At 38.9% G+C, this 17,561-nt stretch overlaps 1 long non-coding RNA gene across 2 annotated transcripts in view; it reads right to left on the bottom strand.

Moving 5' to 3' along the window:
* Positions 1 to 3,062: 3,062 nt before the first annotated feature.
* Gm34180 overlaps positions 3,063 to 17,561 on the bottom strand; it is a 70,709-nt gene continuing 56,210 nt past the window's right edge. The window contains exons 4-5 of one of the 2 annotated variants that reach the window (XR_390696.3): positions 4,483 to 4,576; positions 3,063 to 3,689 (exon numbers count right to left, since the gene is read on the bottom strand). This is a non-coding gene — a long non-coding RNA (predicted gene, 34180). Of the gene's footprint in view, positions 4,577 to 17,561 lie in introns of both variants that reach the window. The other variant, XR_003955230.1, reaches the window with a different exon arrangement.

A 17,561-nucleotide genomic window follows, 5' to 3' on the forward strand; every position in this document is an offset into this window, starting at 1 on the left:
AACAACATTGTTTTTTGCTTGATTCTCTCTGTTGGCACTTTCCAAATTTCCTATGTAAACATATTAATTTTAAAAGTCTTAAATATTTTTTGACTGCAAAAAATAATGACTATTCCACAATTTAATGTGAGATCAGCAGGGTGGTTATTAAGCAGTTCTTTGCAGATTGTTGTCCATAAATCATGCAGCCACATACCTTGGATTCCATGGGAGAGCTGTAATATGTACATCTATACCATTTGTTTAAGTTAGTGTGGCATATGTGGTTACGGTGTATTATTATATCAGTTGTTTAATTTAGTCTGATATATACAGTTACTTTATAAATGTGAGTATATCCAATTTCAGAAAATATACATGATCTGAGAGCTTAGGCCATAAAAAATTCTAGGTATATTTTTAAAATAATAAAACGAAACCATGTGGTGTCTGAACAGAGAGAAATCTCATATAGTCAGATGATAAATAGGGAAGCAAGACTGGGCACTGCAGCACCCTATTTAGACAGAGAACACTTCCAGACCCAGTAGAGGACTTGATATTGAGGGATACAAAAGATGACAGATGAAGGAATCTGAAAAAGAGAACAGGGGCTGGAGAGATGGCTCAGTGATTAAGAGCACCTACTGCTCTTCTGAAGGTCCTGAGTTCAAATCCCAGCAACCACATGGTGGCTCACAACCATCCATAATGAGATATGATGCCCTCTTCTGGGGTGACTGAAAACAGCTACAGTGTACTTACATATAATAAATAAATAAATCTTTGTTTAAGAAAAAAAGATCTTGGGTCCCGGATCCCTCAGAGATCAGTCTGGGCAGGTCAGCTCACGGGCTGTGAAGGGTGAGTGAGCAGACTGCAGAAGCAACACAGCTTCTGGGTCAGACAGAAGCAACACAGCTTCTGGGACAGACAGAAGCAACACAGCTTCTGGGACAGACCCCGTTTCAGGCTCCAGACATCGGGGCACCTTCCCCGCCAGAGGAGAGGTGTCTGCCTGGGAAGGCTCTGACCACCAGAGCAAGTAAGAGGGCCATCTGGTGTCCCAGGTCCCTCTGAGACCAGTCTATGCAGGTGAGCATGCAGATTGCACAGGCAACACATCTTCTGGGACAGGACCTGTTTCAGGCCTTCATCTTCAGCCAGGAGGCAGGTCTGAACTCCAGATATCTGTGCACCTTCCCTGCAAGAGGAGAGCTTGCCTGCAGAGAGTACTCTGATCACTGAAACTCAGGAGAGATCTAGTCTCCCAGGTCTGCTGATAGAGGCTAACAGAATCATGAGAGGAACAAGCTCTAACCAGAGACAACTAGAACAACTAACTCCAGAGATTACAGATGGCAAAAGGTAAACATAAGAATCGTAAGAATCTTACTAACAGAAACCAAGACCACTCACCATCATCAGAACCCAGCACTCCCACATCAGCCAGTCCTGGATACCCTGACACACCCGAAATGCAAGACTCGGATTTAAAAATCTTACCTCTTGATGCTGGTAGAGGACATCAAGAAAGACTTTAATAACTCACTTAAAGAAATACAGGAGAACACTGCTAAAGAGGTAGAAGTCCTTAAAGTAAAACAGGAAAACACAACCAAACAGGTGATGGAATTGAACAAAACCATACAAGACCTAAAAAGGGAAGTAGACACAATAAAGAAAACCTAAAGTGAGACAACACTGGAGATAGAAACCCTAGGAAAGAAATCTGGAACCATAGATGCGAGCATCAGCAACAGAATACAAGAGATGGACACCAACAGATTGGGAAAGGATTTTTTACCAATCCTAAATCTGATGGGGGACTAATATCCAATATATTCAAAGAGCTCAAGAAGCTGAACTCCAGAAATTCAAATAACCCCATTAGAAATGGGGTACAGAGCTAAACAAAGAATTCTCAACTGAGGAATACTGAAGGGCTGAGAAGCACCTGAAAAAATGTTCAACATCCTTAATCATCAGGGAAATGCAAATCAAAACAACCCTGAAATTCCACCTCACACCAGTCAGAATGGATAAGATCAAAAATTCAGGTGACAGCAGATGCTGGCAAGAATGTGGAGAAAGAGGAACACTCCTCCATTGCTGGTGAGAATGCAAGCTTATACAACCACTCTGGAAGTCAGTCTGGAGGTTCCTCAGAAAATTGGACATAATACTATTGGAAGATCTAGCAATACCTCTCCTGGGCATATACCCAGAAGAAGTTCCAACATGCTCCCCTATGTTCATAGCAGCCTTATTTATAATATCCAGAAGCTGGAAAGAACCCAGACATCCCTCAACAGAAGAATGGATACAGAAAATGTGGTACATTTACATAATGTTGCACTACTCAGCTATTAAAAACAATGAATTTATGAAATTCTTGGACAAATGAATGTATCTGGAGGATATCATCCTTAGTGAAGTAACCCAATCACAAAAGAAGTCAGTAGTTATGCACTCACTGATAAGCCCAGAAACATAGAACACCCAAGATACAATTTGCAAAACACAAGAAAATCTAGAAGAGGGAAGACCAATGGGTGGATACTTCATTCTTCCTTAGAATATGAAACAAAATATCCATGAAAGGAGTTACAGAGACAAAGTTTGGAGCTAAGACGAAAGGATGGACTATCCAGAGACTACCCTATCCCGGGATCCATCCCATAATCAGCCACCAAACCGAGATACTATTGCATATGCCAGCAAGATTTTGATGAAGGGACCCTGATATAGCTATCTAGTATGAGTCTATGTCAGTGCTTGGCAAATAAAGAAGTGGATGCTCATAGTCATCTATAAGATGGAACACAGGGCCCCCAATGGAGAAGCTAGAGAAAGCACCCAAGGAGCTGAAGGGATCTGCAACCCGATAGGTGGAACAACAATATGAACTAACCAGTATCCCCAGAACTCATGTCTCTAGCTGCATATGTAGCAGAAGATGGCCTAGTCGGCCATCACTGGGAAGAGAGGCCCCTTGGTATTGCAAACTTTATATACCCCAGTACAGGGGAATGCCAGGGCCAAGAAGTGGGAGTGGGTAGGTAGGGGAGCAGGGAGGGGGGAGAGTATAGGGATAGCATTTGAAATTTGAAATGTATATAAAGAAAATGACTAATAAAAAAGATTTAGTACAAAAAAAAAAAAGAAAGAAAGAAAAGAGAAAGAGAATAGAAACAGCTCCAGAGTTTCACTAGAGAGGGAAAAGATGCAGGGGAGGCAGAATCTAAAGAGCAGGAGTTCTGGAACCACAGCTGTGAGAGCGTCCTGGGTCTCAGGATGACAAAAAGAAACCATGTGACTAAGACACTTTGCCAACCAATTACCTATGGTGGACTGTAACCACCCTAGTTTGTCTTGTCAGCTGATTTAAATAGCCCAGCTACATAAGAGAAAATACATACCTGTGTTAGATCTTCATCAGTATGATCAGAATTACTGACCAAAACAACTTAAGGTGAGAAAAAATTTCATTAAACTGGGTTTCAGGTAAGTCCTTGGCTCTGCTGATCCCATGATTATGTTCTTAAACTCTGAAGTGAGAGTCTGTATCCCTAGCCAAGTTTGGCTTGTCACCCTACAGAAACCTGTTAGAACTAAATTAATAGTAAAAAGCAAATAAAGGAAGAAGGAGAAACTTTGGGGAAAGGCACGAAGAAATCCCATGTCTCTTCCATGTCCTCTTCAGGGTCCTGAAAAGATTAAAGTTTAAATAGAAGCCCAAGGATGTACAAGTCTAAGCAATCCTGGTCAAACTGTGATCCCACACACCATCGCCCATTGTTGTCTGGGTTTCAGTCTTATTCTGTAAGATGTTCTGACAGGTTGCTGTAACTATGTGAAATCTCTCTCAGGGGTCCCTATTCTTCGACCCAGTATGAGATTCCTGGGGACCCTAATTTCTTCAGGGCCATTGTTTTAATGGTCTTTAGAGTCTTTTTAGAATATCCTCATTTGGGTAGACCTTAGAGGTACAGGATCACGTGGCAGAAGTTACTTTACTCAATGGTAAACAAGGAGCAAAGAAAGGGAACACAGAAGGACCAGGTCGAGACAGAGCTCCCACAGGCCTGTCCACAGTGGCCTACTCCCTTCAACTAGGAATCTACTGTTCACTTCCAGCAATGCCTTCACATTGTTAATCTGTTATCTAGATCAACAAAATTACTAAGATTGGTGAAGTAAATTGACCAGCTGCTTCAAATCCTCTGCCGTGGCTTCTCTGCCTTTACTGTACTTGGAACTGTGAGCAGAAATAAAGCCTCCCTCCTTTCAGCTGCTGTTGTCAGAATATTTAATCATAGAAACAAGAAGAGTTAAAACACTAGCTCTACTGGGTAGAGTATTTTCCACTAGCTCGTTCCAACCAATCCCTCCGCACCTATCAATAGTCATAATCGAGTCAAACAGCCTCCCACCTCGGTTGGCGGGAAAGCAAGGCTCGGCATTTCTAGTTTCTAATTTGGGTATGGTTTCTCTACCCACCTGGAAAAGAAAAGTAGATAGCAGTTCTCTGGCTGTGCAGAAGGAACAGGTAAAATGCCTTCTTCCTGGAAATTCACTCCCATGTTCTTTATCCCTGCAGAATCAAGTGATTACACAAAGTGATTCTACTGAGCCAATAATTTTAGTAAGTATCGCTTAAAATAAAAGAAGCTGCACTGTACATATCATAGCACAGCCCACCATACCCCATACTCAGTTGACAAGCACACAGAGGAAGCCGTCTAAGAATCACTTCCAGTTTTACTTTTTTCTATTTACTCTTTCCATGTTTGTTTAAGGTCAAATTTACAGAACACTGTCTTGGAAATACAAAAGAGAAAACGTTTGCATTTCAACTTTTAAGAATGTACATGAGATTTTTGCCCAAACATGTCTGTGTACTATATATATACATATCTGGTACCCAAGGAAACCAGAAGAATCACCAGGAACCAGAGTTAGAGATGGTTGTGAGCCACACTGTGTGTACTGGAAATGAAACCCAGGTCCTCTGGAATAGCAGTCAGTATTTTTAACCACTGACCCACCTCTCCAGCTCAAAATTGTTGTATTTTCAATTTCCGTAGGCTTTCCTTTTCATTTCAGATGTAGTGCCAAAACAAAATAAAAGTCGGGAATGCATGGTTTCTGTAATGCTTACATTGGTCTGAAAGTTTCAAAGAAATATTTAATAAACAGCTTTAAAATTATAGCGTAAGTGATGAGTATTGTGTGTCCTCAGGCAGGGAGAGAATTTTAAGTAAAATAGGACCTGCACAAAACACAGGGCCAGATGGAAACAGCTTTAACTTGTTCGTCTGGAAGTCATCAACATGGTTTTAAGACTCAAAGGTGAATATGTATTCATTAGCAACTAACTTTTAAACAAATTTAAGTTGTTTACAAATAGTATTTAGGTATTTAGAGTTAAAATTGCTGGCCAATCAAGATGACTAAGGAATAATTAAAAAGTGAAACTAGAAGTAGAAAAATTCTTCTATGTTTTGCTTTGCTTTCCAATAAGAACTAAATATCACACAAAATAAGGAAGAGAATTAAAAACTGTCATGCATTATAATAATTGCTTTGTAATTAGACTACTTCATGCTTTATAAAAGATTATTACTTGTGTAGTACATCCATCTTCGTAAATTCCTCTGAATCCCCTCAGGTAATTAGTTTGCAAAATATCTCTGGATGGCATATTCTCCCTCACCAGTACTCTTGAGATTTCATAAAATACAAGTGCTCTCACCACAATGCTATGCGGTGAAATCTAATTAACGGAAAATATTGTATGATGCTCATGTCAAACTTTACTTGGGCAAATGCATACAAACCCCAGGTATTCCTAGGTGACCTAATTAGGCAAAACAAATTTATCTCACAAATCTTAACACTAAGGTTTTCTTTGGAGCAAGTACCCAAAGCCTTGGGAAACACTTGATTCTCTGCTGTAACCTCCCAGCTTCCCAATATTCCATACCACACAGTGAATCTATAATATGTCCCAGGATACTTTCTGTCAGCTCTGTTGGATGGAGGTCTTATCTCTCTAGCCCTCTGGGACCAGCCCTACCTCCCCTCTGGCTCATCTTTGCAGCATCTTTATCTCTTGCCTCTTGCTTTCTTGGAAGCCACAAGACCACCCCAGATCTTTTATTCATCAAGTCTTCATTCCAGGCACATATGTTACCAAACTTCCTCCATAATTCAGAGGGGAGAATTCTTCTTTTCCTTTCCTGATCATTCTGAATTCTGTCCAAGGGGATGTTTGGTTTGAGTTTTTCTTTTTCTTTTTCTTTTCCCTATTGAATGTTCTATCAATGTCTAGATTATATTTGTGTATTAGTCTAGTCTTATCCTGTTAACCTAGTATTAAGTATAAGAAAGTTACTTTGTTTTACATATATATATATATATGTGTGTGTGTGTGTGTGTGTGTGTGTGTGTGTGTGTGTATATATATATATATATATATATATATATATATATATATATCCTTACATTTAAGAGGCTGAGGCCAGAGAATTGCTATGAACTTGAGGCTAACCTGAGCTACATAGACCTTGTATCAAACAGAACAATATATATCCTTCCCTTTCTTTATGGAATATCTTTCCTCCACTCTTAGCTGACATTAAGCCTTTATTTTCTGGGTTTGTCATTCCTAGCCTACAATGTATGGTATTAATGACAGAAGGAAGCTTGTTTGCTGGAGTCTTGGGCTGTGGAAGAGTAAACCCTACAGCTGGAGTTGTAGTCTACCAGCAAACAAGGAAGGCTTTGAATAGTAAAGTGTAAGAAGGGAAAATATACACAAATGGTGAGAGTAGAGTATGAACTGGTTACATCCAGCCAGTCAGTCAGCCAACCAGCCAGTGGTGGGTCTAGTGTGAATGTGGAAGAGTCTTGGAGAAGAAACATTCCATTGTCCAGATCTAGGGTACATTATCAAATAGGGATTAATTATCCCAGATAGATAGGAGAAATACCTTTGGTGCGGTGCGTATTCAACCTGCTGTATGTTTGGCAGAATCCATGAATGTCAAACTGATGCTTCCCATATGGCTCACATTTTGAGACCTTCGCTTGTCAGAAGAGGGAATAAAGACTTGTGACTTTCCTGCCTCTGAGTCTTTTGAGAGAATCCCCACGGAATGTTGACAATTATTTGAAATATTAATTTCTTTGAATTCCTATCCTGTTCCTGAAGAATCACATGGCCAAAGAACCTTAGGTGTCCAGCCCAAACTTCCCTAGGTTATTTGAAATTGCAAATTCCACTCCCAATGATACCTCTCCTCCTACAAGGTCACATCTCCTAATCCTTCCCAAACAGTTCCACTGACTGGGGGCAGGGGGTCAAGTATTCAAACATATGAACAATATCATTCAATCCAACACACAGTGTTTCTATGTATTCATGAATAAAATAAATTATGCAGATTATTTGAAAATCATGTAAGGTACGTTTTGAATATATGATTTTTTTAACCAATAAATTATTTTTATAGTTAAACAAAAAGATAGAGTAAGATATTTATAGAGCCTTTTCTGTTCAAAGCAGGAGGCCAGGGAGAATGTTACAGAATGATTCACCATAATTTACTTAGATGGAATCACTCATTGCAATCCATTACATATATCTTTGATAAATAACTGAGAAAGACAGAAGAAATATAAAATACAATAACCCTCATTAACTTCATATCTTCCACTGAGGATAATTATGGTGAGTTGAATCAAATACATAGATAAACTATATGATCAATAAATGGAAATATACAATACAATATTTGATACATATGAAGTGGGAATTTTTGGTTTTATTGGAGACAACAACAAGACATGTTGTTGTGTCATGTGATATTTTTCTGGAAACTGCTTTATGAGAGGATTTTTGCTAAAGGCAGAGGTGTGAGAGGATTTTTTGTTGAGAACAGACATGTGGCATTTTTCTGGAAGCTGTCTGCTGAAAGTGTATGTGATATTTTGCTGAAACAGATGCTTGAGAGAACACGTGATATTTGGAAAGAGAACAAGTATAACCCACCAGACAATGGACAATGCTCTGGCTTTGGTTTGCCTTGCTTTCTTTGCTAATCTTCATTAGTCATAACTTTGTAGAGAGAAATGCACCAAAGAACTTCTGATGGTGATCTGGTTGCTTATTGCCACGTCAATGGTCTCATTCTGATTGGTGGAGCCTTGTGGTTTCTTCTGGATTGAGGGGCTGCTGTTGACTCTACTGGACTACTAAAAACAAAGATTGGAATTTTCCCTGAAAACTACTTCTAAATAGGTCCATGTTCCCCTGACCTATTAACCATCTTCTTCTCCTACCTTTGATTGGTGAGCTATATCAGAGATTGAAGCATTTAAGAACCCTTTTCAAAGTTGGTTTTGAAAAATCTAAGCCTCTACACACACATTTAGGAATACCTGAAAATTCCATAAATTTCAAATTTCCCATGGGAACCAATTTTCAAATTCCCACAGAGCTGCATTGTCCCCACGTGTGTGATTCAGCAGGAGGGATGAGGTGGCATGAGCAGCTCTGTAAGAATGAAGTGAGAGCTCAGGAGGAGAGCATTCCAGAAGATAAAGGAGGCATTAGCGGCCAAAAACGCTCAACAAAGAGCTGGGACTTAACATTTCATAAGTCCATCTATAGGGAGGGGACTTGAAAATGAACTATATTGAAAAAAGAAACCTCAGGAAAGCATTAGATTTTTTTTTCTGAAAAAAAAAAATACAGAAAATATGGTGCCCTTTGGAGAAATGGCAGTTAAATGAAAGAGATAGATAAAGGGGAACAAAATATAATCTTATTTTTGAAGAAGATTCTGCTCTTATCCCCAGCACTGTTAGCAAATCTGCACAGCCGAGTGCTACGGAAGGCGCTCTTGGAACAAGGACCCTCATCACCAAATGCTTAGGAACAAAATCCAACAACGCAACAAAGTTCAGTGTAAAACCCTGTAAAAAGAATATGTGAACAGAAATTAATTTCTCTCAAAAGTTCTGTTCTACTCAGAAAGGGTTGGGGGGAGGAAGAAATCATAACTAACCTCCAAAGTGGTTTAAATATTCTTATGCATGGAAGATTTCCTTTAATGTATATGATTAAGAATTTGAGAATAAATAAATAAATAAATAAATAAATAAAAGAATTTGAGAACTAGACTCTACTCCCACCTCTCTTCCACCTCCATCAGACTCTTGAACCATATAGACAGGAGCATAGCTGTCCTCTGAGAGGCTCCACCCAGCAGCTGACACAGACAGATACGGATATCCACAGCCAGACAGTGGGAGGAGCTTGGGGACTCTTATGGAAGAATAGGAGGAAGGATTGCTAGTCACAAAGGGGATAGGAACTCCTCAGGAAGACCAACAGAATTAACTAACCTGGACCCTTTCTTGGGACTATCAGAGTCTGAACATAAAGAACATACATGGGCTGGACCTCTGTTCATATGTAGCAGATGTGGATCTTGGTCTTCATGTGGGTCCCAAACAACTGGAGCAGGGGCTATCCCAAATGCTGTTGCCTGTCAGGAGGATATGTTCTTCTAGCAGGGCTGCCTTGTCTGCCCTCAATGGGAGAGAAAGCACCTGGCCTGGAAGAGATTTGAAGTGCTAGGGGTGGGGGGGGGGGGGGGGGTGTGGCAGAGGGGCAGGGATAATCAGGGACTGCCACCTGCTCAGCTGGGACAGGGAGGGGTGGGGGAAGGGTTGAGAGAGGGGGTAACTGGGAGGGGGCAATGAGTAGGATGTAAAGTGAATAAGTAAAAAAAACGAATTAAATTTACAAAACACAGTTAAAATTTTTTTACATAGATCCAAACTGATTTCTATAAACTAAAAATCAAATTGATACCTCTTATGTTCCTTCAAAATTCCTTGTCACAGCTAGTTCATTATGATGAAAGTATTGATATAAATTAATTTTCTACTATTTCCATTTTATACTTCTTTTTGTTTTATTGTTTGGGTTTTCATATATGTTTGAATTAATTTCCATGTCTTTGCTCCTCCCCAACCTGAACAATAAATCAAGTAATTTTTCTTCAACATCTAGAATAGACTTTGCTTAATGCTATCATAATTTCTTATTTTTAACTGATAATTATTTCTCTTTATTTAATAGAAACATAAATTCACTATTCTTTAATGTTAAAAAAAGAATTTGAGAACTAAAACTGAAAACAGAAAAAGTTTCAAGAAACTCAACATTATTAAAGTTACAGTTGGACTCAATTGTATTGCAGTTAGGAAATTTTTGAAGAAAAATAAAAGGCTGTCTTAGAAATGAAGAAATTACAAGCTGCGCAGGGGGTAGATTAAGATGAAATTCATGGCATGTTACTACATGGTCACTTCTGTGTCTCTACCTCTCATATGTTGAAAATTGGACAAGAGCAATGGTAACAAGAGCAGTACATTTGGAAGAGCAAGTGGGCTCTACACTTAGAATGGGTCTACTGCCTTGATAAAGCAACATGGGGGCATCCATTTGTCTGTATGTCCTCTGTGCTACCTGAAGGTATACAGACTTTTGACTATTAATAATGGGACCATCACTAGGTACCAAAAACAAGACAGCCCATTGATAAGGGACTTATCTGTCCAAAAAGAACAGTGTGAGAGGTGTGTCACTATTTATAAGTTACCCATACCTTGCCTTTTTTTTAAATCTGTGTGTTTATGTGGTGTGTGTGTGTGTGTGTGTGTGTGTGTGTGTGTGTGTTACCAGTGGAGGCCAGAAGGGAGCACTGAACATCCTGAAACTGTAGTTACATTTGGCTATGAAACACTGGGGGAACTGAGGGTTGAAACTTGGTCCCCTGAGGCAGCTAGTGTTTTTAACTATTGAGCCTACTTCTTTCCAAACCAGTCGGAAGAGATTAAAACAGGTACTGAAAAATAACTGAGAAAAGAAAAAAGAAGTGAGAGAAGAAATGTTGAAGAAGATCGAGTGTCCAAACAATTGGAATCTTTAAAGAAGGCAAATAACTATGGCGGATAAGTGATTACTGAGACTATAGTCAGGAAAAGTCCTCTAGAAATAATAGTACATTTACATCTAGATGATGAAAAGTCCTTCATATACACAATGATATAGCAAAAACTATACCTCAAAAAGAAGCATATATATAATATATGTATATATATATATACATATATATATTAGTGGCAGAGGAATTTAATGTCACTTCGCACTGACCCTTTAGATCAAATGGGCAAAAAAGAACTATAAAGAATGTGAATATATGATGACTTTTTCATGTGTTTCATTATGACTACATTAAACTCTATGTTCTTACAATAGAAAATGTACCTTTTTACATGCATGTTTAACAGTTCATGAAAATTGCTCATTTTAGTTTACAAAAACATTTTAAAAATTATAAGCATTTTAAACAATTTCTGTTTAGAATTTTGAGATAATATATTATTAATAAAACAGAGACCATTTCTCTGAGAATTACAAAATATCCTATTAAGTAAGTTATGAGTGAAAGAGAAAAATCAAGAATTAAGGGCTTTCTAGATCAGTTATTAGCACATGCTGGCAATCTCACTCAGGATATGGGGCAGGAATGTTGAAAATTTCAAGAAGATGTTGGATTCCCTGAGACTGGAGTTACAGAGGGCTGCGAGCCATCACATGGATGCTGAGAACAAACCCAGATTCTCTGGAAAAACACTTGGTATTCTTAACAACTAAGCCATTTATCCAGCCTGGGAATTAATTCTTAATGCAAAGGAAGTCTTTTTTGGTTTTGGTTTTGGGTTTTCTGTTGCTGTTGTTTTTTGTTAGTATAGAATAGAGTTTATTCAGGACATGGGGAGGGGAGTTGAGAGGGTAGTAGAGACAGAGAGAGAGAAAGAGAGAGAGAGAGAGAGAGAGAGAGAGAGAGAGAGAGAGAGAGAGAGAGAGAGAAGCCAGACATGAGCACGTGGAGAGAGGGGGGAGGGGAATGGGGAGAGAGGGGGAAGGGGCGAGAGGACAGTGGACAGTGCCAGAGCAAGGAGGCAAGAGAGCAAAGGAAGTTTTAAGAGCCTGCTTTTATATAAAAATGAAAGATAGCATTTCTAGATCATATATATCCAAAATATATGAAGAACTCCTCTAATCAGCAAATCATCAAACAATTCAGTGCAAAAATAGGTAAGGGCATCTTTCCAAGATAAACAGTCAATAAGCATAAGAAAAAATAATCCACATTATTATTAGGTCTGGAAGTGCAAAAATGAGATAGTGCCTCACACTTCCTGGGATGACTATGATTTTAAAAGAAAGATACCATGCTGCCAGGGATATGGACAAGTCGTGCCTTCTCTGCATCGTTAGGAGAAGTTCGAGGGGATGTAGCCACTATGAAAATAGTGCGGCAGATTTCTAGCAAAATATAGGATCCAGCAAGAGCTGGATTTGAGACTACTGAAACTTGGATCTCAGACCGATGTTGGTGCATGATGTTTTTAGAAATGCTACTTATGGTAACCCAAAGGTAGACATTGTTCATGTCTCTCTATAGATGAATGGACAAGTTTTATGTGTTAGATATGTCTAATAGAATGGATATAACTTAACCATAAGAAAGGGATGGATGTGGTTTGATGAAATAACTCAATGAAGTAGACCTTGAAAATATATGCTAAGTGAAATATTTCAGATAAAGAAAAGCAAAGATTGTGATATTGCAAATTATGTGAGGTAATATTATATACTCTATGATATATAATTATACTATATTATCATATTATTAATGAGTAAATTTATAGAGATTTATACAGAAAGTAGGAAGAGATTATTAGGAACAAGGGGATGGGTACTAGGAAGTTAACGTTTAATGGAAATGGTGTTTATACTAAAGTATAATAAAAAGATAGTAAAAGCTTTGGGCATTGGGTATAGCAATGATTACCCAATATTACAAATGCATTTAACGCTACTGAATTATATCTTTCAAAAAATAAAAGCTATGCTGTATATATTTTTCCACAATGTTAAAAATCAAAAAGAAAAGTGAAAGAAAGAAAAAAAGTATTCCATGACTTAAAGGCAATGGAAAACACCTTGAGTCTAAAGATCCAAAGAATCCAGTACAAGTTTTGTTGAAAACAAGAAAGCAGGAAGGCTGGCAGTAGAGCAAAAGGGGGCTAACTTCCTTATCAAGTTGTAAATCTTGAGAACCACAATAATTACTCATCATCAAAATATGTACGTTGGTGCAGTAGTCACACCAGTATCTTGGGACATGAGCAATAGCTATCTCCCTAGTTTTAAGGCTCACTAAGCAGAAGGGAACTCACACTTGGTACTCTCACCCTGGCCAAGAACCCATGACTGCAAAGGTCACAGACCTCAGGAGGGCATCTTCTACTATCATTTTGCTAATCTGCTATAGTATCTAACTGCCTTGTAATCACTTATCCTTATGCCTATACCATAGTCCATCTCTGGTCCTCTATCAGCACAGCTTCTTTGTACAGTAGACAAAGATTGACACAGAGAACCACAAATGATCAAAATACAAAGTATAAGTTACCCGGAGTGCTCATTTCTAAATAGTGACATCTATATTGCACTCTCTTCCCCAAGGTCAAGGAATATTGCAGAAGACAGTGCAGAGAGATTGTAAGAGCCAGAGGGCAGGAATGACAGCTGAGAAAGTCTCTTTTGGAGAAGACAGGCAATTAAACATATGAATTCTCAATAGCTGTGGATGCATATACAAGACCTACACAATAGCAATCTGGTTTTACATTCAAGCAAAGGCCTGGTTTTACATTCAAGCAGACGCCTGGCTCTTAGTTGAGAAGCCACAGGTAGTCAGTGGCTGCAGTGGGAAGGAAAGTTTGCTTTCCTTACAGGTGGGGCCCTTGTCAGATTGTCCATTGTATAGTAGAGAGACTAACATCAGCATGCATGTGAATGTGAACCAAAGTATTTAGTCTCAGTAGGTCTGTGAGTGTGTACACACATATATACATATGCACATCCATTAACACAGCACACGTGTACACATAAATGAGGTGAAGTTGGGAGGAGGATGTGTGGGAGGGTTTGGGGAGGACTAGAGTCAGGAGTTAGAGTGAATTTGATTAAAAATAAAATGTGTTCATGTATGATGGATGAAACAAAATTAAAATTTAAAAATAAAGAGTAAAATAGGCAAGCAGCCAAACAAACCTATTTTAGGAGTTTGTTTTGTAGTTGTTATTGTTGTTGTTGCTGTTTCCTTTTAGACAGGTTCTCACTATATAACCCAGGTTGATTTTGAACTTAAGAGCCTCTTACCTCTACTGCCTGAGTGCTGGTATTAGGTATGCATCACCATACTTGTGTTATTACTTTATGTGGTAATCTAATTAAAGTGTAAATGCCTTTAGTTTGCAAATCATTTTGTTTACCTTTATAATATAAGAATGTTACTCTATAAATAACTAAATGGTAGATGCATAAATTAATTGGACTAGGAATTCCAGGAACATTTCACAATTGAAAGAGAATCAAGAGTGGGGCTTAAGAGATGCTCAAAGGTTAAAAGCATTTATTGCTCCTCCAGAGGACTCAAGCTCTGCTACCAGTACAAGTACTGAGCAGCTCACAACCACCTAGTCACAACTCCAGCTCACAGATTTAACACCTCTCCTGGCTTCTGCACGCAGTGGTCCATAAGTGGAACACATACACATAACTAAAGTAAATCTTTTAATGTGGGAGGGGGTTGGTAAAGTCAGAGAAATTCAGGGGAGAGTTCAGGAGACCACTGTAAGCAGAACTGAGGAGGACATAGGGGATATTTAAAGATAGAACGGTAAACCAAGAACACACTTTGGAGAAAAGAGGGAGATAGAGAGATCCCTCATTTTCCTAGCTATCAAACACTTGCCCTTCTGCCCTTAGAGGCTCCATGGTGAAGGATAATGTTTTCATGCTCTTGGGTGCATTTCTATTGTGATGCTTCAATGAAATTCCCATCTCTCAGGTGATCAGACAAGAACTTAAGAATGGGTTATTATGTCTCTGTCGCCCACTCTACTCCAAAGGAACCATTTCTCTGGGCATGGGGCTATTTTCTGGTTTAATTAATTTCATCAGAAAGAGTTAACTTGTTTATATCTATAAAATCATAGCTGAGATTTTAGTTAAGGAAAATCAGGTGGTGAAACCATAACTACAGAGAAACAACCAACACTCTGGAGATCAACCAGAGGATATTTAAACTAAACTCTCAAGTACAGAAGGAGAGAGCAGTGGAAGGATGTTTTGGAGAGTAATCAGGAATGTATTTTAGTACTACAGTCATTAAAATAACTTTTGTAATCTCAGCTAGATATTACCTCCATTGGAGGGGGTGTGGCTGGAAAGGAACCGCTTAGAACACTGTGCCCCATCTTAGAGATGAGAATGCCAGCCATGGCTTCTGATAGAAGTGCATAAATTCTACTTAAGGGAATTCAGTCAGGGAAACAAATAGGGAGGTTAGATGGTGCTGATGACCACCAGATTTGGGTTCACTGTGTATATAAACATCTACTGAGACATCTATTTTATCCACTAGTTTGAGAACAATTGTGAGTCTTAATTTATGATGTGTTCAAGTTGAAAGATGCTAAGGAGGGAGCAGGCTACAAAATCATGAAAGAACCTATTAAATATATACTTATGAATATAAGCTTTAAAAATTGGATGCAACAGATGTCAACCTTACAACATTTCTCCCAAGTGCATAGGGAGGATGGAGAGACCTATCAGTAGCCTTGCCACTGTCCCGTGTGTGTCAGTGGTAGCTTTTTCTTTGTTCTATGTATTTCACAATACTGGGAATGGAAGCTAAGACCTCACTGTTGCTGAGGAAGTGCCTAGAACTGAGATCCATCTCCAGGGATGGTGGAATGATACTCATTCACATTTAACAGGTACTAAACCTTCTTCTGAATGTGTTTGAGAGCTAATAATTCTTCATCTTAACCTCGGGAAGTAAGTCATCTTATTATCCTCATTTTATAAGCAACAAAACTAAACTGGAAGATGCTAAACAACTTGCTGAAAGTCACACACCTAACACCTGCAGTGGACAACTTAAAAGAAAAAGGGTTGTTTTTCCAAGATGGTGGGCAATGCCCATTCCCCTGCTGGAAGACTCTCTGAGTATGAACCCATGGATAACTGGAGAGAAGCTATCTTATAAAGTGGATGACACTGGAAAAACACTAGTTATAGTAGGGAAAAAACACTTTTTAAAGCAGAAAAGAAGAGGGGAGAATCCAGAGTTCATTCCAGAAGGCCCTGCACCAGCCTGGGAGCACTGTTCTCCTAGCATAAGTAGATGCAACTCTAGAGGGTCAGAACTTACAACTAATAGCAAAACTCAGAAAATCTACACTGTACTTTCATTGACAAGTAATTTTAAGAGAGGGGAGAAAATTACAAAAGCCACACAGAGCTGTTGCCTGCACAGATGGGAGAGGTGCCTGGAAAAGCTTGTTCTCTACACTCAACCAGAGCAATGGTTGAATGGGGTCAGAGAGCAGGAGCACTGGGTAAGAGCCATTCAATTGGACTCTGAAACTTGGGCTGACTTCCTCCAGTTAGAGAGGAGAAACTTTATGAGTCTGAACTGCATGAACTGAGCCGTGAAGAGCAAAGCAGAAATTTGGCCTGAGCTACAAACTGAAATAGAAGGAAATCATAGGACAGTCACCAAAACCCACATCTGGAACAATACAGAAGCAAGCTGAGCAAAAGCTCCCATGCCAGAGGACATGAATAAACTTCGGAATGGGTTTAAACCCAAACTAACAGCTGGATTAAATAAGGACATCAATACATAACATAAAAGACAATTCAATTAAGAAATGGAAATATTGAAGAAAAATTAAAATTTAAAACTGAAAAGCTCAATAAGTCAAATTAAAACCCCAATGGAAAGCCTCCCCCAATAGAATGGATCAACTTAAAGGCAGAATATTTGAACTTTAAGACAAGGTAGATGAATACAGATGTTCCAACAATGGCAAAGACAATAATCACAAAGTATGGATGCAATATATGAAATCTATAGGACATGATCAAAAGACAAACCTACAACTCATAGGCATATGGGAAAAGTTCAAGTCAAGGGCATAGAGGATGCATTCAATGGATTCTAAGCATAAAACCTTCCAAATTTAGAGAAGAGAAGGCTGTCTATACATAGAAGCCATTCAGAACACTAAGCCAACAGAGCCAGACTTGAGTTCTAGAACACTATATTATAGTTAAAATGGTACCCACTCGGAACAAAGGAAAAATGCTGAAATCTACAACCAAAAGGCCCTAAATCACATATAAAGGCAAATCATCAGAATAGTGGCAGATTTCTCTATAGAAGTCCTGCAGTTTAGGAGGGCATGGATTGGCCTATTTCAAACTCTGAAAGACAGTGATTGCAGTTCCACATGACTATAGCCAGCCAGCAAGGATGCTCACTTCATGGCAAAAAGGAATCAAAGAAAGAGGGGGCATCAAGGACTCAGAGACAATATAAACTATGCAAAGTACCACAGTGGCCTAC

Source organism: Mus musculus, chromosome 4 (genome assembly GCF_000001635.26).
Source record: "Mus musculus strain C57BL/6J chromosome 4, GRCm38.p6 C57BL/6J".
Classification (NCBI taxonomy): Eukaryota; Metazoa; Chordata; class Mammalia; order Rodentia; family Muridae; genus Mus; species Mus musculus.